This window comes from Sinohyriopsis cumingii, chromosome 18 (assembly GCF_028554795.1).
Source record: "Sinohyriopsis cumingii isolate HCF-2022 chromosome 18, ASM2855479v2, whole genome shotgun sequence".
Classification (NCBI taxonomy): domain Eukaryota; kingdom Metazoa; phylum Mollusca; class Bivalvia; order Unionida; family Unionidae; genus Sinohyriopsis; species Sinohyriopsis cumingii.
The window spans coordinates 77,479,283-77,504,077 of record NC_142978.1 but is presented as its reverse complement, the minus strand read 5'-3'; the positions used below and the strand labels follow the sequence as shown (position 1 = coordinate 77,504,077).

Genomic DNA, 24,795 nt, shown 5'->3' with positions numbered 1-24,795 from the left:
TGGAAAACCACACCTGAGCTCATATTCTCAAGAATAAACAATGACCTTTAAATCCCTATCAAAATCGCATAAATATAACTCTTCTATCACCATGACAATGAGAGAGGAATAAATGTTCTAACAATAGACTAGAACTACCTTTGTGAGTACCGAACTGGAAGTACTGAGACCTGATTATATAATCATCGGTTACTATCTTCCATTTGGATCTGGTTAGAAGAAAAGAGAACAAAATGCTAAATTTGAACTAGAGGTTTACTTTAATTGAATTGGTACCTCACCAAAGTGAGGCTTCAAAGAATGGTCTATAGACTCATTAAATGTTCCTCTCCACGGTAATCTTTAGTAAAAGGCGAAAGATTAATACGATGTGAAGAGAAACCAGAGTAATCATTATACTTTCACGCTTTATTTTGAAGAGAAATAGTTTGAACTTTCCAAATGCTTTTGTAAAGACGATAGTGGAATGGTTATGTCTACAAAGATCCAAAAGGGTCATAGTTTTCAATATACAGTGTCATTTTGCTATTGGCTATTTTGAATTTCAGTGAAACCCATTTATTTTCTTTATACTGGTAGAAAGGATACTAATTAATATTTCTATATTTCTTGTCGTGGAAAAGGCAGGGGGAGTTAATTTGACAGTAAAAGGGATGTAATCCACATTCGTTAGATGTTCGAGTTATCGAGATGGATTATAACTACCTATTTATACATCAGGAAAAGATTACTAATTTGGAAAAAAATAACAGGTGTTTTATTCATATAGGAAATCAAAATTTACTTGAAGAAAAAAAATTCCATTTTAGATTAATGCAACGTGTGGATGTTTCAGATGTTTGGGATATCATCTGTCTTCTCCGAGGAGAGCAATGTAGACCTTAAACCTGGCATATGTACTAGCAAACTAGGGTATGTTATACCAAGCTTAGACCATTAACTGTCTTTATTGCGTTTGGTACAATTCCAATAGGTGGTCCACACATGGTTAAGTAAAGATTCAGACATGTTTAGGCTGCCGTTAATGAAATTGAGTCGCAATTATTACTTCCGGATCAGTACCCACAAAAGTAGTCCCAGTCTATATTTAGAGCATTGTTTCCTCTCTCGTTTCGGTAGTGGTACGCAGCTTAGATTTCGGCTTTTGAGGTATAGATTTCAGGAAAATTAAATTGAAAACTCTTTGTAAAATGAGCATCAATGAGTTTCTCTTCCTACTGCTAAAACTGCTTCTCTGTTAGATCCAACTCGCGAAAAAGGCGCATAACATATTCCCATGTTGTTGTTGTGGGAATAACGCCATTTTTCAGCACGTGATAGGCTATACATGGCGGCCAGTATAAATAGTGGCATAAGAAACTGGAGAAAACCTCGGGAAGAGCCACCGACTCACGAGAGGCTAATGGCAACCTTTCTCATATACACACATAGACCGACCCCGAGACCCGAACCACGTGGATCGAGATGAGATGGCAGTGATTGGTAAAGTCGAGCGCTTTAGAACACTCGGCCATCCGGGTTCCCGTTTAATTCCATGTAGTTTAAAATTAGCATTTAAAACCTTAATACTTACGTGTAAATTCTTCATTTCTTTTAAGATATGTCACCTGCTGTGATACATCGCCAGCATTGAAAATTATTTTCTGTCGGAAACGTGTCATGCCGTTTTCATAGATTTGTATGTTTTGAGTTTAAATGAATGCAGCCGGTGTTACTATCCATCAAAAATAATAGTAATACAAAGTTTATGTAAGTAACAACTCAGATTTCGTTAGAGATTTTCAATCACAAATACATAAAAGTAGCTAGAAATACGAGGCCTCCAAAGTTGCATATTAAAACTTGCTGGTACTCTGTGACATGTGAATGGTTTTAAGATTGTTCTTTTTGAATTATTTTTAGGCAGCCATAGTCAAAAAAATTTCCTTAATGTTATTTCGTCTGTTTTGCTTTAATTTGGTTTCGTTAGATGCCTCAAGGAGCAAATCTGAGCAGCTTTGATCATTAATGAAATTGTAAAGCCGATGTAATAAGCCTTTCCCAAAGAATTTATTAATTTCTTAGAATTAGTTCGAAGATGAAATATACCATGGCACATGCTCATAGGTAGAGAAAAAAAGAATGAACAGATCACAACAAACAAACAAAAAACCCCAACCATGTTGCCACTTGCACATGGACGTAAGCTTATGGTGCTTTAGGTTCGTTGATATTAGACACACACACACACACACACACACCTGTTTACTCATATTCAGCGTGATGTTGTGAGTTTGACGCTATTTTCCAACAATAACAAGAAAAAAACAACTTGCATCTTTCAAATGCAATTAATATTACAGTACCTTCGGTTCTTTGATTTTCAGTCAAAACACACACACACACACACACACACACACACACACACACACTCGTGCATGTATATACACAGGGCGTTTTTACTGCAGACGAGTTTCAAATATACACTTAACAGATCTTAATTTCCAAAACTTTGATACATCTAGTCCACAATCGTTAGATCACGCCTCTTTTTATTAGCGGATTGATTATTCAGATTGGTTTTACTGGGTTTAATGCCATTTTGCAGCACATGATTGGTATATATATGAACGCTAAATTGATACACTTTGGATGACCATATGCAAATATAATACTTGTACATACATTTGCATACATATTCCACGCAAACTAGACCAGCAAGTAGATCATCGCTTCTTTTGTTTTTTTCTGACACTACCGGTAATGTCAGGGGAGAAAAAAGAAGAAAAGGCGGAGATCTACTTGTTGGTCTAAAAAGCAAACGTGCATCTACATACATGTATTTGAATAAGATCACATCAAATGCTAAATTCATAAACATAAGATAATGTTACTTACTTCCAAACACACATGCATACCATATACATGTGAGATAAAGAGGACAAAATAGAAGGTATGATGCGAGAAAGTGACGTGATAACTAACATACTTCTGGTCCAGTAATATTCAGGGAACATAATATTCCTGATAAACTCCATTTGTCAATAAATCGAACAAGGTCAGATCCATAAGGACATAGAACACAATTAATTTTACTCTATGTTCTCTACATTTGTTTCTCAATACTTCTTAAATCCCTAAAAAATGCATAAATATAACTCTTCTGTCACCACCAAAATGAGAGGAAGAAATATTCTAAAAATAGACTTGAACTACATCTATTGGTACTGAACTGGATGTACTAATTGTGACCTGATTCCTGACAGGCCCAATTTGTTATGGCCAATTTTAGTCAAACTTTTATATTTGCATGCCACACCTATTTCAATTTTATACATGAAGTCTTTTTGAATTTTATTACAAACAAGACACGTGACACCTTTCAGAAAGTGTGTAGTGCTGGTGTTCCACAGGGTGCAAGTTTTGGTCCAAGTGCTCTTGAGAAACCAAAACTTAATTTGCTATATCTTCCTTAATTATAAGAATTTTTCAATGCAATGAAAACCTGAATGTACAAGGCCTCTCTGAGAATATGTTTACAATTTGAAATTATTGATAAAGGAAATTTAAATAAACATTTAAATTTTAAAAACTACATTTTATTGAAAATATAAATTTTCCTACAAGTTTTAAAATTCAGTTTGACAAATTTTAGACAGCAAAGTTGACTAATACATGGTATTTAAAACAAATGGTAGCTTAAGTCTGTACAAGTGATATCATTTTTCCCAGGGTTAGTGAAGCAACACAGCTCATAGTGATTTTGGCAGCAAACCGCAATATGCCTGTCCAGATGCATATAGGTGTAGACACTAAAGAAACAGTGACAGGTGCTATGTTCCACATATTGTGTCAGGTACGTAGGCAGTTGTTTGTATAAGTAATAGCGCACTCAGATTTAAAGTTCGGATGGGACCACTACCATGTTGTATAGCAAAAATGCATTCCATTTCAATGTCAATAACTACAAAAGGTGACAATGGGATAGGAAAATACAGTTTCTAGGGAGGCTCTACCTTACTGAAAAATGGTGTTATTCTCTCTCATGAAGACCTAAGCCATGTCTTTGTGGTGCTATATATCAGTGTGGTGATATGAACTAATCATGGTCACTTATGACAGTACACTTCACATGTCCTTATGAAACCTTGCTATCACCACCGGACTACTGGAGAGCTTCCAAACTGATCCAACTCTAACATTTTGTTCCAGATACAATGTTAGACCTGAAAAGATATAACATGTCTCACTTGATTCTAGAAAACAGTAAGATGTAGGTAAATGAATTTAAAATGTGTTCGATATGGTGATTTCAAAATAACATTAAGGTTGCAAGCATGGGAAAAATATTAAACATGACAGACTGACACTCAAAAAGGTGAAGCGATGACCATGTATTAAAGTGATAAATTCATCCTAAAAATATATGGGGTTTCTAGAAGCATATTTAGCCATTTACAGGTTAAATAGCAAATCAGGTAGACTATGTATCATACAGTTTAAGGCAATGTTGGGGCGGTGAGGTTTGATCATTGGTGCAAACATTAGTACATACCAGTATACAGGAAGGTCAATCGACAATGTAATAAATTAAAATATATGACTATAAGCGATCTTATTCATGAGGGAAATAACAATTTTGGATATTGCAGATGAATACAGCAAAATGTGGCCACACAGATCAACTATAGATACCAATAAATCCTATATCGTCAACTAAATGTGAAATTCTGATCCCCAAAACGTGAAAACCAGGATGGACATTTACATATGTGGGACATATACAATGTACTTGTTAAGATCAAATGTGCAAACAAAATTCAAATGATCTGTTTCAACATTTATCATTAAGAGTGTTGGTTACCAATTATTAAACTCAATGATTCAATGGAATCAGATATCAGCTGATGCTACAATACTGCACACTGTCATAGTACTAAATTGAAATATGTTATCATACATAGGCCTACTCATGATGAAAATAACATTTTGGGATATTTTCAGCGCACACAGCCAGAAATGGGCCTTACAGATTCACTATATGTACAATGTCAGCCTATATGATGTACTGAATGTGAACGTTTGATCCCAAACATTCTAAAATATATGAATATTTGTTCATGTGGGATATGTAGCTATCGCAAAATCAGTTGTACAAAGTTAAATTCAAATAATCTGTTTGAATATTTCTTATGCAATCTTTAGAGTGTCAGTTAACAAATATTATTAGTAATTAATAATGCATAAAGCAAGATGGATCATCAGCATTCCCATAACATCATATAGGCCACAATGCTGCACTACACCAATCAATATCGTAACCAAACTGAACAATACAATGGAATGCATTTTGTGTTCAGCTTATATTATTTTGCTGTTTTCTTACATCCAAGGGTAATATACATGGGGAAAGTATATTTTATCCCTTTGAACTGTATTTCATTCTGGGACAGTTTAAAATGATTTAGTAGAGAACTTGACTAGGTTCTAGTATAAAGTTTTCATCTCTGTCCTCTCACTAAATACCCTATAACTATGTTTGTAAAAAATTACTGAAGGCCATACAAGCAGATATGTGTTACTCAGGAAGTGACCCCATGATAAACACATAAATTAACTGCTTGGACCCCTAATAATTACTTTGAATGACCAATACAAATTGGAATTTTGTCTTCGTGTATTTTAAATGATGGTCTCATTTTGACTTACAAAGATATTTTCTCTGACAAAATTTGACAAATATCCAACATTGGAACTTATATATGGTGTAGGAATATTTACATGCTGATATCATTTAATATCATTTCAACAAATATTATATATTTTGGAGTAAATGTTTTAATTTTTTATACTTCTTTTTAAATTTCATTTAAATTTTTCAAAATAAAACTTAACTTTTTATTTCTAATTTCATTCTACTGTTTTTCAAAGTCAATATACATAACATATTGAAATTTCATGTGTCGTTCATTAATAATAAAGATTTAATACCAGTTTAATCTTTACTCAAATACTGCACTGACAGGACATAGCACAATTAATTTTGTTATATGTTCTCTACATTTGGTTCTCGAGACTGACATTTCCACTGTGTGACAATCAGTACAAATCATATGTTAATCTAAAAATACCTTCACGGTGAAGTTCTTGCCAAAGGTTTTTTTGAGAGGCTGGACTGTCAACAGAGCAGTATGTAAACAGAACACATATTTCACTTCCGGATCATCACCATGGCCTTATTACTGACTATGCACTATCGCCGAAATACACATGGAAAACCACACCTGAGCTCATATTCTCAAGAATAAACAATGACCTTTAAATCCCTATCAAAATCGCATAAATATAACTCTTCTATCACCATGACAATGAGAGAGGAATAAATGTTCTAACAATAGACTAGAACTACCTTTGTGAGTACCGAACTGGAAGTACTGAGACCTGATTATATAATCATCGGTTACTATCTTCCATTTGGATCTGGTTAGAAGAAAAGAGAACAAAATGCTAAATTTGAACTAGAGGTTTACTTTAATTGAATTGGTACCTCACCAAAGTGAGGCTTCAAAGAATGGTCTATAGACTCATTAAATGTTCCTCTCCACGGTAATCTTTAGTAAAAGGCGAAAGATTAATACGATGTGAAGAGAAACCAGAGTAATCATTATACTTTCACGCTTTATTTTGAAGAGAAATAGTTTGAACTTTCCAAATGCTTTTGTAAAGACGATAGTGGAATGGTTATGTCTACAAAGATCCAAAAGGGTCATAGTTTTCAATATACAGTGTCATTTTGCTATTGGCTATTTTGAATTTCAGTGAAACCCATTTATTTTCTTTATACTGGTAGAAAGGATACTAATTAATATTTCTATATTTCTTGTCGTGGAAAAGGCAGGGGGAGTTAATTTGACAGTAAAAGGGATGTAATCCACATTCGTTAGATGTTCGAGTTATCGAGATGGATTATAACTACCTATTTATACATCAGGAAAAGATTACTAATTTGGAAAAAAATAACAGGTGTTTTATTCATATAGGAAATCAAAATTTACTTGAAGAAAAAAAATTCCATTTTAGATTAATGCAACGTGTGGATGTTTCAGATGTTTGGGATATCATCTGTCTTCTCCGAGGAGAGCAATGTAGACCTTAAACCTGGCATATGTACTAGCAAACTAGGGTATGTTATACCAAGCTTAGACCATTAACTGTCTTTATTGCGTTTGGTACAATTCCAATAGGTGGTCCACACATGGTTAAGTAAAGATTCAGACATGTTTAGGCTGCCGTTAATGAAATTGAGTCGCAATTATTACTTCCGGATCAGTACCCACAAAAGTAGTCCCAGTCTATATTTAGAGCATTGTTTCCTCTCTCGTTTCGGTAGTGGTACGCAGCTTAGATTTCGGCTTTTGAGGTATAGATTTCAGGAAAATTAAATTGAAAACTCTTTGTAAAATGAGCATCAATGAGTTTCTCTTCCTACTGCTAAAACTGCTTCTCTGTTAGATCCAACTCGCGAAAAAGGCGCATAACATATTCCCATGTTGTTGTTGTGGGAATAACGCCATTTTTCAGCACGTGATAGGCTATACATGGCGGCCAGTATAAATAGTGGCATAAGAAACTGGAGAAAACCTCGGGAAGAGCCACCGACTCACGAGAGGCTAATGGCAACCTTTCTCATATACACACATAGACCGACCCCGAGACCCGAACCACGTGGATCGAGATGAGATGGCAGTGATTGGTAAAGTCGAGCGCTTTAGAACACTCGGCCATCCGGGTTCCCGTTTAATTCCATGTAGTTTAAAATTAGCATTTAAAACCTTAATACTTACGTGTAAATTCTTCATTTCTTTTAAGATATGTCACCTGCTGTGATACATCGCCAGCATTGAAAATTATTTTCTGTCGGAAACGTGTCATGCCGTTTTCATAGATTTGTATGTTTTGAGTTTAAATGAATGCAGCCGGTGTTACTATCCATCAAAAATAATAGTAATACAAAGTTTATGTAAGTAACAACTCAGATTTCGTTAGAGATTTTCAATCACAAATACATAAAAGTAGCTAGAAATACGAGGCCTCCAAAGTTGCATATTAAAACTTGCTGGTACTCTGTGACATGTGAATGGTTTTAAGATTGTTCTTTTTGAATTATTTTTAGGCAGCCATAGTCAAAAAAATTTCCTTAATGTTATTTCGTCTGTTTTGCTTTAATTTGGTTTCGTTAGATGCCTCAAGGAGCAAATCTGAGCAGCTTTGATCATTAATGAAATTGTAAAGCCGATGTAATAAGCCTTTCCCAAAGAATTTATTAATTTCTTAGAATTAGTTCGAAGATGAAATATACCATGGCACATGCTCATAGGTAGAGAAAAAAAGAATGAACAGATCACAACAAACAAACAAAAAACCCCAACCATGCTGCCACTTGCACATGGACGTAAGCTTATGGTGCTTTAGGTTCGTTGATATTAGACACACACACACACACACACACACACTGTTTACTCATATTCAGCGTGATGTTGTGAGTTTGACGCTATTTTCCAACAATAACAAGAAAAAAACAACTTGCATCTTTCAAATGCAATTAATATTACAGTACCTTCGGTTCTTTGATTTTCAGTCAAAACACACACACACACACACACACACACACACACACTCGTGCATGTATATACACAGGGCGTTTTTACTGCAGACGAGTTTCAAATATACACTTAACAGATCTTAATTTCCAAAACTTTGATACATCTAGTCCACAATCGTTAGATCACGCCTCTTTTTATTAGCGGATTGATTATTCAGATTGGTTTTACTGGGTTTAATGCCATTTTGCAGCACATGATTGGTATATATATGAACGCTAAATTGATACACTTTGGATGACCATATGCAAATATAATACTTGTACATACATTTGCATACATATTCCACGCAAACTAGACCAGCAAGTAGATCATCGCTTCTTTTGTTTTTTTCTGACACTACCGGTAATGTCAGGGGAGAAAAAAGAAGAAAAGGCGGAGATCTACTTGTTGGTCTAAAAAGCAAACGTGCATCTACATACATGTATTTGAATAAGATCACATCAAATGCTAAATTCATAAACATAAGATAATGTTACTTACTTCCAAACACACATGCATACCATATACATGTGAGATAAAGAGGACAAAATAGAAGGTATGATGCGAGAAAGTGACGTGATAACTAACATACTTCTGGTCCAGTAATATTCAGGGAACATAATATTCCTGATAAACTCCATTTGTCAATAAATCGAACAAGGTCAGATCCATAAGGACATAGAACACAATTAATTTTACTCTATGTTCTCTACATTTGTTTCTCAATACTTCTTAAATCCCTAAAAAATGCATAAATATAACTCTTCTGTCACCACCAAAATGAGAGGAAGAAATATTCTAAAAATAGACTTGAACTACATCTATTGGTACTGAACTGGATGTACTAATTGTGACCTGATTCCTGACAGGCCCAATTTGTTATGGCCAATTTTAGTCAAACTTTTATATTTGCATGCCACACCTATTTCAATTTTATACATGAAGTCTTTTTGAATTTTATTACAAACAAGACACGTGACACCTTTCAGAAAGTGTGTAGTGCTGGTGTTCCACAGGGTGCAAGTTTTGGTCCAAGTGCTCTTGAGAAACCAAAACTTAATTTGCTATATCTTCCTTAATTATAAGAATTTTTCAATGCAATGAAAACCTGAATGTACAAGGCCTCTCTGAGAATATGTTTACAATTTGAAATTATTGATAAAGGAAATTTAAATAAACATTTAAATTTTAAAAACTACATTTTATTGAAAATATAAATTTTCCTACAAGTTTTAAAATTCAGTTTGACAAATTTTAGACAGCAAAGTTGACTAATACATGGTATTTAAAACAAATGGTAGCTTAAGTCTGTACAAGTGATATCATTTTTCCCAGGGTTAGTGAAGCAACACAGCTCATAGTGATTTTGGCAGCAAACCGCAATATGCCTGTCCAGATGCATATAGGTGTAGACACTAAAGAAACAGTGACAGGTGCTATGTTCCACATATTGTGTCAGGTACGTAGGCAGTTGTTTGTATAAGTAATAGCGCACTCAGATTTAAAGTTCGGATGGGACCACTACCATGTTGTATAGCAAAAATGCATTCCATTTCAATGTCAATAACTACAAAAGGTGACAATGGGATAGGAAAATACAGTTTCTAGGGAGGCTCTACCTTACTGAAAAATGGTGTTATTCTCTCTCATGAAGACCTAAGCCATGTCTTTGTGGTGCTATATATCAGTGTGGTGATATGAACTAATCATGGTCACTTATGACAGTACACTTCACATGTCCTTATGAAACCTTGCTATCACCACCGGACTACTGGAGAGCTTCCAAACTGATCCAACTCTAACATTTTGTTCCAGATACAATGTTAGACCTGAAAAGATATAACATGTCTCACTTGATTCTAGAAAACAGTAAGATGTAGGTAAATGAATTTAAAATGTGTTCGATATGGTGATTTCAAAATAACATTAAGGTTGCAAGCATGGGAAAAATATTAAACATGACAGACTGACACTCAAAAAGGTGAAGCGATGACCATGTATTAAAGTGATAAATTCATCCTAAAAATATATGGGGTTTCTAGAAGCATATTTAGCCATTTACAGGTTAAATAGCAAATCAGGTAGACTATGTATCATACAGTTTAAGGCAATGTTGGGGCGGTGAGGTTTGATCATTGGTGCAAACATTAGTACATACCAGTATACAGGAAGGTCAATCGACAATGTAATAAATTAAAATATATGACTATAAGCGATCTTATTCATGAGGGAAATAACAATTTTGGATATTGCAGATGAATACAGCAAAATGTGGCCACACAGATCAACTATAGATACCAATAAATCCTATATCGTCAACTAAATGTGAAATTCTGATCCCCAAAACGTGAAAACCAGGATGGACATTTACATATGTGGGACATATACAATGTACTTGTTAAGATCAAATGTGCAAACAAAATTCAAATGATCTGTTTCAACATTTATCATTAAGAGTGTTGGTTACCAATTATTAAACTCAATGATTCAATGGAATCAGATATCAGCTGATGCTACAATACTGCACACTGTCATAGTACTAAATTGAAATATGTTATCATACATAGGCCTACTCATGATGAAAATAACATTTTGGGATATTTTCAGCGCACACAGCCAGAAATGGGCCTTACAGATTCACTATATGTACAATGTCAGCCTATATGATGTACTGAATGTGAACGTTTGATCCCAAACATTCTAAAATATATGAATATTTGTTCATGTGGGATATGTAGCTATCGCAAAATCAGTTGTACAAAGTTAAATTCAAATAATCTGTTTGAATATTTCTTATGCAATCTTTAGAGTGTCAGTTAACAAATATTATTAGTAATTAATAATGCATAAAGCAAGATGGATCATCAGCATTCCCATAACATCATATAGGCCACAATGCTGCACTACACCAATCAATATCGTAACCAAACTGAACAATACAATGGAATGCATTTTGTGTTCAGCTTATATTATTTTGCTGTTTTCTTACATCCAAGGGTAATATACATGGGGAAAGTATATTTTATCCCTTTGAACTGTATTTCATTCTGGGACAGTTTAAAATGATTTAGTAGAGAACTTGACTAGGTTCTAGTATAAAGTTTTCATCTCTGTCCTCTCACTAAATACCCTATAACTATGTTTGTAAAAAATTACTGAAGGCCATACAAGCAGATATGTGTTACTCAGGAAGTGACCCCATGATAAACACATAAATTAACTGCTTGGACCCCTAATAAATGCTTTGAATGACCAATACAAATTGGAATTTTGTCTTCGTGTATTTTAAATGATGGTCTCATTTTGACTTACAAAGATATTTTCTCTGACAAAATTTGACAAATATCCAACATTGGAACTTATATATGGTGTAGGAATATTTACATGCTGATATCATTTAATATCATTTCAACAAATATTATATATTTTGGAGTAAATGTTTTAATTTTTTATACTTCTTTTTAAATTTCATTTAAATTTTTCAAAATAAAACTTAACTTTTTATTTCTAATTTCATTCTACTGTTTTTCAAAGTCAATATACATAACATATTGAAATTTCATGTGTCGTTCATTAATAATAAAGATTTAATACCAGTTTAATCTTTGCTCAAATACTGCACTGACAGGACATAGCACAATTAATTTTGTTATATGTTCTCTACATTTGGTTCTCGAGACTGACATTTCCACTGTGTGACAATCAGTACAAATCATATGTTAATCTAAAAATACCTTCACGGTGAAGTTCTTGCCAAAGGTTTTTTTGAGAGGCTGGACTGTCAACAGAGCAGTATGTAAACAGAACACATATTTCACTTCCGGATCATCACCATGGCCTTATTACTGACTATGCACTATCGCCGAAATACACATGGAAAACCACACCTGAGCTCATATTCTCAAGAATAAACAATGACCTTTAAATCCCTATCAAAATCGCATAAATATAACTCTTCTATCACCATGACAATGAGAGAGGAATAAATGTTCTAACAATAGACTAGAACTACCTTTGTGAGTACCGAACTGGAAGTACTGAGACCTGATTATATAATCATCGGTTACTATCTTCCATTTGGATCTGGTTAGAAGAAAAGAGAACAAAATGCTAAATTTGAACTAGAGGTTTACTTTAATTGAATTGGTACCTCACCAAAGTGAGGCTTCAAAGAATGGTCTATAGACTCATTAAATGTTCCTCTCCACGGTAATCTTTAGTAAAAGGCGAAAGATTAATACGATGTGAAGAGAAACCAGAGTAATCATTATACTTTCACGCTTTATTTTGAAGAGAAATAGTTTGAACTTTCCAAATGCTTTTGTAAAGACGATAGTGGAATGGTTATGTCTACAAAGATCCAAAAGGGTCATAGTTTTCAATATACAGTGTCATTTTGCTATTGGCTATTTTGAATTTCAGTGAAACCCATTTATTTTCTTTATACTGGTAGAAAGGATACTAATGAATATTTCTATATTTCTTGTCGTGGAAAAGGCAGGGGGAGTTAATTTGACAGTAAAAGGGATGTAATCCACATTCGTTAGATGTTCGAGTTATCGAGATGGATTATAACTACCTATTTATACATCAGGAAAAGATTACTAATTTGGAAAAAAATAACAGGTGTTTTATTCATATAGGAAATCAAAATTTACTTGAAGAAAAAAAATTCCATTTTAGATTAATGCAACGTGTGGATGTTTCAGATGTTTGGGATATCATCTGTCTTCTCCGAGGAGAGCAATGTAGACCTTAAACCTGGCATATGTACTAGCAAACTAGGGTATGTTATACCAAGCTTAGACCATTAACTGTCTTTATTGCGTTTGGTACAATTCCAATAGGTGGTCCACACATGGTTAAGTAAAGATTCAGACATGTTTAGGCTGCCGTTAATGAAATTGAGTCGCAATTATTACTTCCGGATCAGTACCCACAAAAGTAGTCCCAGTCTATATTTAGAGCATTGTTTCCTCTCTCGTTTCGGTAGTGGTACGCAGCTTAGATTTCGGCTTTTGAGGTATAGATTTCAGGAAAATTAAATTGAAAACTCTTTGTAAAATGAGCATCAATGAGTTTCTCTTCCTACTGCTAAAACTGCTTCTCTGTTAGATCCAACTCGCGAAAAAGGCGCATAACATATTCCCATGTTGTTGTTGTGGGAATAACGCCATTTTTCAGCACGTGATAGGCTATACATGGCGGCCAGTATAAATAGTGGCATAAGAAACTGGAGAAAACCTCGGGAAGAGCCACCGACTCACGAGAGGCTAATGGCAACCTTTCTCATATACACACATAGACCGACCCCGAGACCCGAACCACGTGGATCGAGATGAGATGGCAGTGATTGGTAAAGTCGAGCGCTTTAGAACACTCGGCCATCCGGGTTCCCGTTTAATTCCATGTAGTTTAAAATTAGCATTTAAAACCTTAATACTTACGTGTAAATTCTTCATTTCTTTTAAGATATGTCACCTGCTGTGATACATCGCCAGCATTGAAAATTATTTTCTGTCGGAAACGTGTCATGCCGTTTTCATAGATTTGTATGTTTTGAGTTTAAATGAATGCAGCCGGTGTTACTATCCATCAAAAATAATAGTAATACAAAGTTTATGTAAGTAACAACTCAGATTTCGTTAGAGATTTTCAATCACAAATACATAAAAGTAGCTAGAAATACGAGGCCTCCAAAGTTGCATATTAAAACTTGCTGGTACTCTGTGACATGTGAATGGTTTTAAGATTGTTCTTTTTGAATTATTTTTAGGCAGCCATAGTCAAAAAAATTTCCTTAATGTTATTTCGTCTGTTTTGCTTTAATTTGGTTTCGTTAGATGCCTCAAGGAGCAAATCTGAGCAGCTTTGATCATTAATGAAATTGTAAAGCCGATGTAATAAGCCTTTCCCAAAGAATTTATTAATTTCTTAGAATTAGTTCGAAGATGAAATATACCATGGCACATGCTCATAGGTAGAGAAAAAAAGAATGAACAGATCACAACAAACAAACAAAAAACCCCAACCATGTTGCCACTTGCACATGGACGTAAGCTTATGGTGCTTTAGGTTCGTTGATATTAGACACACACACACACACACACTGTTTACTCATATTCAGCGTGATGTTGTGAGTTTGACGCCATTTTCCAACAATAACAAGAAAAAAACAACTTGCATCTTTCAAATGCAATTAATATTACAGTACCTTCGGTTCTTTGATTTTCAGTCAAAACACACACACACACACACACACACACACACTCGTGCATGTATATACACAGGGCGTTTTTACTGCAGACGAGTTTCAAATATACACTTAACAGATCTTAATTTCCAAAACTTTGATACATCTAGTCCACAATCGTTAGATCACGCCTCTTTTTATTAGCGGATTGATTATTCAGATTGGTTTTACTGGGTTTAATGCCATTTTGCAGCACATGATTGGTATATATATGAACGCTAAATTGATACACTTTGGATGACCATATGCAAATATAATACTTGTACATACATTTGCATACATATTCCACGCAAACTAGACCAGCAAGTAGATCATCGCTTCTTTTGTTTTTTTCTGACACTACCGGTAATGTCAGGGGAGAAAAAAGAAGAAAAGGCGGAGATCTACTTGTTGGTCTAAAAAGCAAACGTGCATCTACATACATGTATTTGAATAAGATCACATCAAATGCTAAATTCATAAACATAAGATAATGTTACTTACTTCCAAACACACATGCATACCATATACATGTGAGATAAAGAGGACAAAATAGAAGGTATGATGCGAGAAAGTGACGTGATAACTAACATACTTCTGGTCCAGTAATATTCAGGGAACATAATATTCCTGATAAACTCCATTTGTCAATAAATCGAACAAGGTCAGATCCATAAGGACATAGAACACAATTAATTTTACTCTATGTTCTCTACATTTGTTTCTCAATACTTCTTAAATCCCTAAAAAATGCATAAATATAACTCTTCTGTCACCACCAAAATGAGAGGAAGAAATATTCTAAAAATAGACTTGAACTACATCTATTGGTACTGAACTGGATGTACTAATTGTGACCTGATTCCTGACAGGCCCAATTTGTTATGGCCAATTTTAGTCAAACTTTTATATTTGCATGCCACACCTATTTCAATTTTATACATGAAGTCTTTTTGAATTTTATTACAAACAAGACACGTGACACCTTTCAGAAAGTGTGTAGTGCTGGTGTTCCACAGGGTGCAAGTTTTGGTCCAAGTGCTCTTGAGAAACCAAAACTTAATTTGCTATATCTTCCTTAATTATAAGAATTTTTCAATGCAATGAAAACCTGAATGTACAAGGCCTCTCTGAGAATATGTTTACAATTTGAAATTATTGATAAAGGAAATTTAAATAAACATTTAAATTTTAAAAACTACATTTTATTGAAAATATAAATTTTCCTACAAGTTTTAAAATTCAGTTTGACAAATTTTAGACAGCAAAGTTGACTAATACATGGTATTTAAAACAAATGGTAGCTTAAGTCTGTACAAGTGATATCATTTTTCCCAGGGTTAGTGAAGCAACACAGCTCATAGTGATTTTGGCAGCAAACCGCAATATGCCTGTCCAGATGCATATAGGTGTAGACACTAAAGAAACAGTGACAGGTGCTATGTTCCACATATTGTGTCAGGTACGTAGGCAGTTGTTTGTATAAGTAATAGCGCACTCAGATTTAAAGTTCGGATGGGACCACTACCATGTTGTATAGCAAAAATGCATTCCATTTCAATGTCAATAACTACAAAAGGTGACAATGGGATAGGAAAATACAGTTTCTAGGGAGGCTCTACCTTACTGAAAAATGGTGTTATTCTCTCTCATGAAGACCTAAGCCATGTCTTTGTGGTGCTATATATCAGTGTGGTGATATGAACTAATCATGGTCACTTATGACAGTACACTTCACATGTCCTTATGAAACCTTGCTATCACCACCGGACTACTGGAGAGCTTCCAAACTGATCCAACTCTAACATTTTGTTCCAGATACAATGTTAGACCTGAAAAGATATAACATGTCTCACTTGATTCTAGAAAACAGTAAGATGTAGGTAAATGAATTTAAAATGTGTTCGATATGGTGATTTCAAAATAACATTAAGGTTGCAAGCATGGGAAAAATATTAAACATGACAGACTGACACTCAAAAAGGTGAAGCGATGACCATGTATTAAAGTGATAAATTCATCCTAAAAATATATGGGGTTTCTAGAAGCATATTTAGCCATTTACAGGTTAAATAGCAAATCAGGTAGACTATGTATCATACAGTTTAAGGCAATGTTGGGGCGGTGAGGTTTGATCATTGGTGCAAACATTAGTACATACCAGTATACAGGAAGGTCAATCGACAATGTAATAAATTAAAATATATGACTATAAGCGATCTTATTCATGAGGGAAATAACAATTTTGGATATTGCAGATGAATACAGCAAAATGTGGCCACACAGATCAACTATAGATACCAATAAATCCTATATCGTCAACTAAATGTGAAATTCTGATCCCCAAAACGTGAAAACCAGGATGGACATTTACATATGTGGGACATATACAATGTACTTGTTAAGATCAAATGTGCAAACAAAATTCAAATGATCTGTTTCAACATTTATCATTAAGAGTGTTGGTTACCAATTATTAAACTCAATGATTCAATGGAATCAGATATCAGCTGATGCTACAATACTGCACACTGTCATAGTACTAAATTGAAATATGTTATCATACATAGGCCTACTCATGATGAAAATAACATTTTGGGATATTTTCAGCGCACACAGCCAGAAATGGGCCTTACAGATTCACTATATGTACAATGTCAGCCTATATGATGTACTGAATGTGAACGTTTGATCCCAAACATTCTAAAATATATGAATATTTGTTCATGTGGGATATGTAGCTATCGCAAAATCAGTTGTACAAAGTTAAATTCAAATAATCTGTTTGAATATTTCTTATGCAATCTTTAGAGTGTCAGTTAACAAATATTATTAGTAATTAATAATGCATAAAGCAAGATGGATCATCAGCATTCCCATAACATCATATAGGCCACAATGCTGCACTACACCAATCAATATCGTAACCAAACTGAACAATACAATGGAATGCATTTTGTGTTCAGCTTATATTATTTTGCTGTTTTCTTACATCCAAGGGTAATATACATGGGGAAAGTATATTTTATCCCTTTGAACTGTATTTCATTCTGGGACAGTTTAAAATGATTTAGTAGAGAACTTGACTAGGTTCTAGTATAAAGTTTTCATCTCTGTCCTCTCACTAAATACCCTATAACTATGTTTGTAAAAAATTACTGAAGGCCATACAAGCAGATATGTGTTACTCAGGAAGTGACCCCATGATAAACACATAAATTAACTGCTTGGACCCCTAATAAATGCTTTGAATGACCAATACAAATTGGAATTTTGTCTTCGTGTATTTTAAATGATGGTCTCATTTTGACTTACAAAGATATTTTCTCTGACAAAATTTGACAAATATCCAACATTGGAACTTATATATGGTGTAGGAATATTTACATGCTGATATCATTTAATATCATTTCAACAAATATTATATATTTTGGAGTAAATGTTTTAATTTTTTATACTTCTTTTTAAATTTCATTTAAATTTTTCAAAATAAAACTTAACTTTTTATTTCTAATTTCATTCTACTGTTTTTCAAAGTCAATATACATAACATATTGAAATTTCATGTGTCGTTCATTAATAATAAAGATTTAATACCAGTTTAATCTTTGCTCAAATACTGCACTGACAGGACATAGCACAATTAATTTTGTTATATGTTCTCTACATTTGGTTCTCGAGACTGACATTTCCACTGTGTGACAATCAGTACAAATCATATGTTAATCTAAAAATACCTTCACGGTGAAGTTCTTGCCAAAGGTTTTTTTGAGAGGCTGGACTGTCAACAGAGCAGTATGTAAACAGAACACATATTTCACTTCCGGATCATCACCATGGCCTTATTACTGACTATGCACTATCGCCGAAATACACATGGAAAACCACACCTGAGCTCATATTCTCAAGAATAAACAATGACCTTTAAATCCCTATCAAAATCGCATAAATATAACTCTTCTATCACCATGACAATGAGAGAGGAATAAATGTTCTAACAATAGACTAGAACTACCTTTGTGAGTACCGAACTGGAAGTACTGAGACCTGATTATATAATCATCGGTTACTATCTTCCATTTGGATCTGGTTAGAAGAAAAGAGAACAAAATGCTAAATTTGAACTAGAGGTTTACTTTAATTGAATTGGTACCTCACCAAAGTGAGGCTTCAAAGAATGGTCTATAGACTCATTAAATGTTCCTCTCCACGGTAATCTTTAGTAAAAGGCGAAAGATTAATACGATGTGAAGAGAAACCAGAGTAATCATTATACTTTCACGCTTTATTTTGAAGAGAAATAGTTTGAACTTTCCAAATGCTTTTGTAAAGACGATAGTGGAATGGTTATGTCTACAAAGATCCAAAAGGGTCATAGTTTTCAATATACAGTGTCATTTTGCTATTGGCTATTTTGAATTTCAGTGAAACCCATTTATTTTCTTTATACTGGTAGAAAGGATACTAATGAATATTTCTATATTTCTTGTCGTGGAAAAGGCAGGGGGAGTTAATTTGACAGTAAAAGGGATGTAATCCACATTCGTTAGATGTTCGAGTTATCGAGATGGATTATAACTACCTATTTATACATCAGGAAAAGATTACTAATTTGGAAAAAAATAACAGGTGTTTTATTCATATAGGAAATCAAAATTTACTTGAAGAAAAAAAATTCCATTTTAGATTAATGCAACGTGTGGATGTTTCAGATGTTTGGGATATCATCTGTCTTCTCCGAGGAGAGCAATGTAGACCTTAAACCTGGCATATGTACTAGCAAACTAGGGTATGTTATACCAAGCTTAGACCATTAACTGTCTTTATTGCGTTTGGTACAATTCCAATAGGTGGTCCACACATGGTTAAGTAAAGATTCAGACATGTTTAGGCTGCCGTTAATGAAATTGAGTCGCAATTATTACTTCCGGATCAGTACCCACAAAAGTAGTCCCAGTCTATATTTAGAGCATTGTTTCCTCTCTCGTTTCGGTAGTGGTACGCAGCTTAGATTTCGGCTTTTGAGGTATAGATTTCAGGAAAATTAAATTGAAAACTCTTTGTAAAATGAGCATCAATGAGTTTCTCTTCCTACTGCTAAAACTGCTTCTCTGTTAGATCCAACTCGCGAAAAAGGCGCATAACATATTCCCATGTTGTTGTTGTGGGAATAACGCCATTTTTCAGCACGTGATAGGCTATACATGGCGGCCAGTATAAATAGTGGCATAAGAAACTGGAGAAAACCTCGGGAAGAGCCACCGACTCACGAGAGGCTAATGGCAACCTTTCTCATATACACACATAGACCGACCCCGAGACCCGAACCACGTGGATCGAGATGAGATGGCAGTGATTGGTAAAGTCGAGCGCTTTAGAACACTCGGCCATCCGGGTTCCCGTTTAATTCCATGTAGTTTAAAATTAGCATTTAAAACCTTAATACTTACGTGTAAATTCTTCATTTCTTTTAAGATATGTCACCTGCTGTGATACATCGCCAGCATTGAAAATTATTTTCTGTCGGAAACGTGTCATGCCGTTTTCATAGATTTGTATGTTTTGAGTTTAAATGAATGCAGCCGGTGTTACTATCCATCAAAAATAATAGTAATACAAAGTTTATGTAAGTAACAACTCAGATTTCGTTAGAGATTTTCAATCACAAATACATAAAAGTAGCTAGAAATACGAGGCCTCCAAAGTTGCATATTAAAACTTGCTGGTACTCTGTGACATGTGAATGGTTTTAAGATTGTTCTTTTTGAATTATTTTTAGGCAGCCATAGTCAAAAAAATTTCCTTAATGTTATTTCGTCTGTTTTGCTTTAATTTGGTTTCGTTAGATGCCTCAAGGAGCAAATCTGAGCAGCTTTGATCATTAATGAAATTGTAAAGCCGATGTAATAAGCCTTTCCCAAAGAATTTATTAATTTCTTAGAATTAGTTCGAAGATGAAATATACCATGGCACATGCTCATAGGTAGAGAAAAAAAGAATGAACAGATCACAACAAACAAACAAAAAACCCCAACCATGTTGCCACTTGCACATGGACGTAAGCTTATGGTGCTTTAGGTTCGTTGATATTAGACACACACACACACACACACTGTTTACTCATATTCAGCGTGATGTTGTGAGTTTGACGCCATTTTCCAACAATAACAAGAAAAAAACAACTTGCATCTTTCAAATGCAATTAATATTACAGTACCTTCGGTTCTTTGATTTTCAGTCAAAACACACACACACACACACACACACACACACTCGTGCATGTATATACACAGGGCGTTTTTACTGCAGACGAGTTTCAAATATACACTTAACAGATCTTAATTTCCAAAACTTTGATACATCTAGTCCACAATCGTTAGATCACGCCTCTTTTTATTAGCGGATTGATTATTCAGATTGGTTTTACTGGGTTTAATGCCATTTTGCAGCACATGATTGGTATATATATGAACGCTAAATTGATACACTTTGGATGACCATATGCAAATATAATACTTGTACATACATTTGCATACATATTCCACGCAAACTAGACCAGCAAGTAGATCATCGCTTCTTTTGTTTTTTTCTGACACTACCGGTAATGTCAGGGGAGAAAAAAGAAGAAAAGGCGGAGATCTACTTGTTGGTCTAAAAAGCAAACGTGCATCTACATACATGTATTTGAATAAGATCACATCAAATGCTAAATTCATAAACATAAGATAATGTTACTTACTTCCAAACACACATGCATACCATATACATGTGAGATAAAGAGGACAAAATAGAAGGTATGATGCGAGAAAGTGACGTGATAACTAACATACTTCTGGTCCAGTAATATTCAGGGAACATAATATTCCTGATAAACTCCATTTGTCAATAAATCGAACAAGGTCAGATCCATAAGGACATAGAACACAATTAATTTTACTCTATGTTCTCTACATTTGTTTCTCAATACTTCTTAAATCCCTAAAAAATGCATAAATATAACTCTTCTGTCACCACCAAAATGAGAGGAAGAAATATTCTAAAAATAGACTTGAACTACATCTATTGGTACTGAACTGGATGTACTAATTGTGACCTGATTCCTGACAGGCCCAATTTGTTATGGCCAATTTTAGTCAAACTTTTATATTTGCATGCCACACCTATTTCAATTTTATACATGAAGTCTTTTTGAATTTTATTACAAACAAGACACGTGACACCTTTCAGAAAGTGTGTAGTGCTGGTGTTCCACAGGGTGCAAGTTTTGGTCCAAGTGCTCTTGAGAAACCAAAACTTAATTTGCTATATCTTCCTTAATTATAAGAATTTTTCAATGCAATGAAAACCTGAATGTACAAGGCCTCTCTGAGAATATGTTTACAATTTGAAATTATTGATAAAGGAAATTTAAATAAACATTTAAATTTTAAAAACTACATTTTATTGAAAATATAAATTTTCCTACAAGTTTTAAAATTCAGTTTGACAAATTTTAGACAGCAAAGTTGACTAATACATGGTATTTAAAACAAATGGTAGCTTAAGTCTGTACAAGTGATATCATTTTTCCCAGGGTTAGTGAAGCAACACAGCTCATAGTGATTTTGGCAGCAAACCGCAATATGCCTGTCCAGATGCATATAGGTGTAGACACTAAAGAAACAGTGACAGGTGCTATGTTCCACATATTGTGTCAGGTACGTAGGCAGTTGTTTGTATAAGTAATAGCGCACTCAGATTTAAAGTTCGGATGGGACCACTACCATGTTGTATAGCAAAAATGCATTCCATTTCAATGTCAATAACTACAAAAGGTGACAATGGGATAGGAAAATACAGTTTCTAGGGAGGCTCTACCTTACTGAAAAATGGTGTTATTCTCTCTCATGAAGACCTAAGCCATGTCTTTGTGGTGCTATATATCAGTGTGGTGATATGAACTAATCATGGTCACTTATGACAGTACACTTCACATGTCCTTATGAAACCTTGCTATCACCACCGGACTACTGGAGAGCTTCCAAACTGATCCAACTCTAACATTTTGTTCCAGATACAATGTTAGACCTGAAAAGATATAACATGTCTCACTTGATTCTAGAAAACAGTAAGATGTAGGTAAATGAATTTAAAATGTGTTCGATATGGTGATTTCAAAATAACATTAAGGTTGCAAGCATGGGAAAAATATTAAACATGACAGACTGACACTCAAAAAGGTGAAGCGATGACCATGTATTAAAGTGATAAATTCATCCTAAAAATATATGGGGTTTCTAGAAGCATATTTAGCCATTTACAGGTTAAATAGCAAATCAGGTAGACTATGTATCATACAGTTTAAGGCAATGTTGGGGCGGTGAGGTTTGATCATTGGTGCAAACATTAGTACATACCAGTATACAGGAAGGTCAATCGACAATGTAATAAATTAAAATATATGACTATAAGCGATCTTATTCATGAGGGAAATAACAATTTTGGATATTGCAGATGAATACAGCAAAATGTGGCCACACAGATCAACTATAGATACCAATAAATCCTATATCGTCAACTAAATGTGAAATTCTGATCCCCAAAACGTGAAAACCAGGATGGACATTTACATATGTGGGACATATACAATGTACTTGTTAAGATCAAATGTGCAAACAAAATTCAAATGATCTGTTTCAACATTTATCATTAAGAGTGTTGGTTACCAATTATTAAACTCAATGATTCAATGGAATCAGATATCAGCTGATGCTACAATACTGCACACTGTCATAGTACTAAATTGAAATATGTTATCATACATAGGCCTACTCATGATGAAAATAACATTTTGGGATATTTTCAGCGCACACAGCCAGAAATGGGCCTTACAGATTCACTATATGTACAATGTCAGCCTATATGATGTACTGAATGTGAACGTTTGATCCCAAACATTCTAAAATATATGAATATTTGTTCATGTGGGATATGTAGCTATCGCAAAATCAGTTGTACAAAGTTAAATTCAAATAATCTGTTTGAATATTTCTTATGCAATCTTTAGAGTGTCAGTTAACAAATATTATTAGTAATTAATAATGCATAAAGCAAGATGGATCATCAGCATTCCCATAACATCATATAGGCCACAATGCTGCACTACACCAATCAATATCGTAACCAAACTGAACAATACAATGGAATGCATTTTGTGTTCAGCTTATATTATTTTGCTGTTTTCTTACATCCAAGGGTAATATACATGGGGAAAGTATATTTTATCCCTTTGAACTGTATTTCATTCTGGGACAGTTTAAAATGATTTAGTAGAGAACTTGACTAGGTTCTAGTATAAAGTTTTCATCTCTGTCCTCTCACTAAATACCCTATAACTATGTTTGTAAAAAATTACTGAAGGCCATACAAGCAGATATGTGTTACTCAGGAAGTGACCCCATGATAAACACATAAATTAACTGCTTGGACCCCTAATAATTACTTTGAATGACCAATACAAATTGGAATTTTGTCTTCGTGTATTTTAAATGATGGTCTCATTTTGACTTACAAAGATATTTTCTCTGACAAAATTTGACAAATATCCAACATTGGAACTTATATATGGTGTAGGAATATTTACATGCTGATATCATTTAATATCATTTCAACAAATATTATATATTTTGGAGTAAATGTTTTAATTTTTTATACTTCTTTTTAAATTTCATTTAAATTTTTCAAAATAAAACTTAACTTTTTATTTCTAATTTCATTCTACTGTTTTTCAAAGTCAATATACATAACATATTGAAATTTCATGTGTCGTTCATTAATAATAAAGATTTAATACCAGTTTAATCTTTACTCAAATACTGCACTGACAGGACATAGCACAATTAATTTTGTTATATGTTCTCTACATTTGGTTCTCGAGACTGACATTTCCACTGTGTGACAATC

The 24,795-nt window shown here is 34.0% G+C and overlaps 4 non-coding genes across 4 annotated transcripts; all 4 read right to left on the bottom strand.

Moving 5' to 3' along the window:
* Positions 1-274: 274 nt before the first annotated feature.
* LOC149777061 (U5 spliceosomal RNA) lies at positions 275-390 on the bottom strand. The gene has a single exon (XR_016416336.1). It is a non-coding gene; the product is annotated as a U5 spliceosomal RNA (small nuclear RNA).
* A 6,134-nt stretch (positions 391-6,524) lies between these two features.
* LOC149777060 (U5 spliceosomal RNA) lies at positions 6,525-6,640 on the bottom strand. Its single transcript, XR_016416335.1, has one exon. It is a non-coding gene; the product is annotated as a U5 spliceosomal RNA (small nuclear RNA).
* A 6,129-nt stretch (positions 6,641-12,769) lies between these two features.
* Positions 12,770-12,885, bottom strand: LOC149777059 (U5 spliceosomal RNA). The gene has a single exon (XR_016416333.1). It is a non-coding gene; the product is annotated as a U5 spliceosomal RNA (small nuclear RNA).
* Positions 12,886-19,004: 6,119 nt separating this feature from the next.
* Positions 19,005-19,120, bottom strand: LOC149777058 (U5 spliceosomal RNA). Its single transcript, XR_016416332.1, has one exon. It is a non-coding gene; the product is annotated as a U5 spliceosomal RNA (small nuclear RNA).
* Between the last annotated feature and the right edge of the window lie 5,675 nt (positions 19,121-24,795).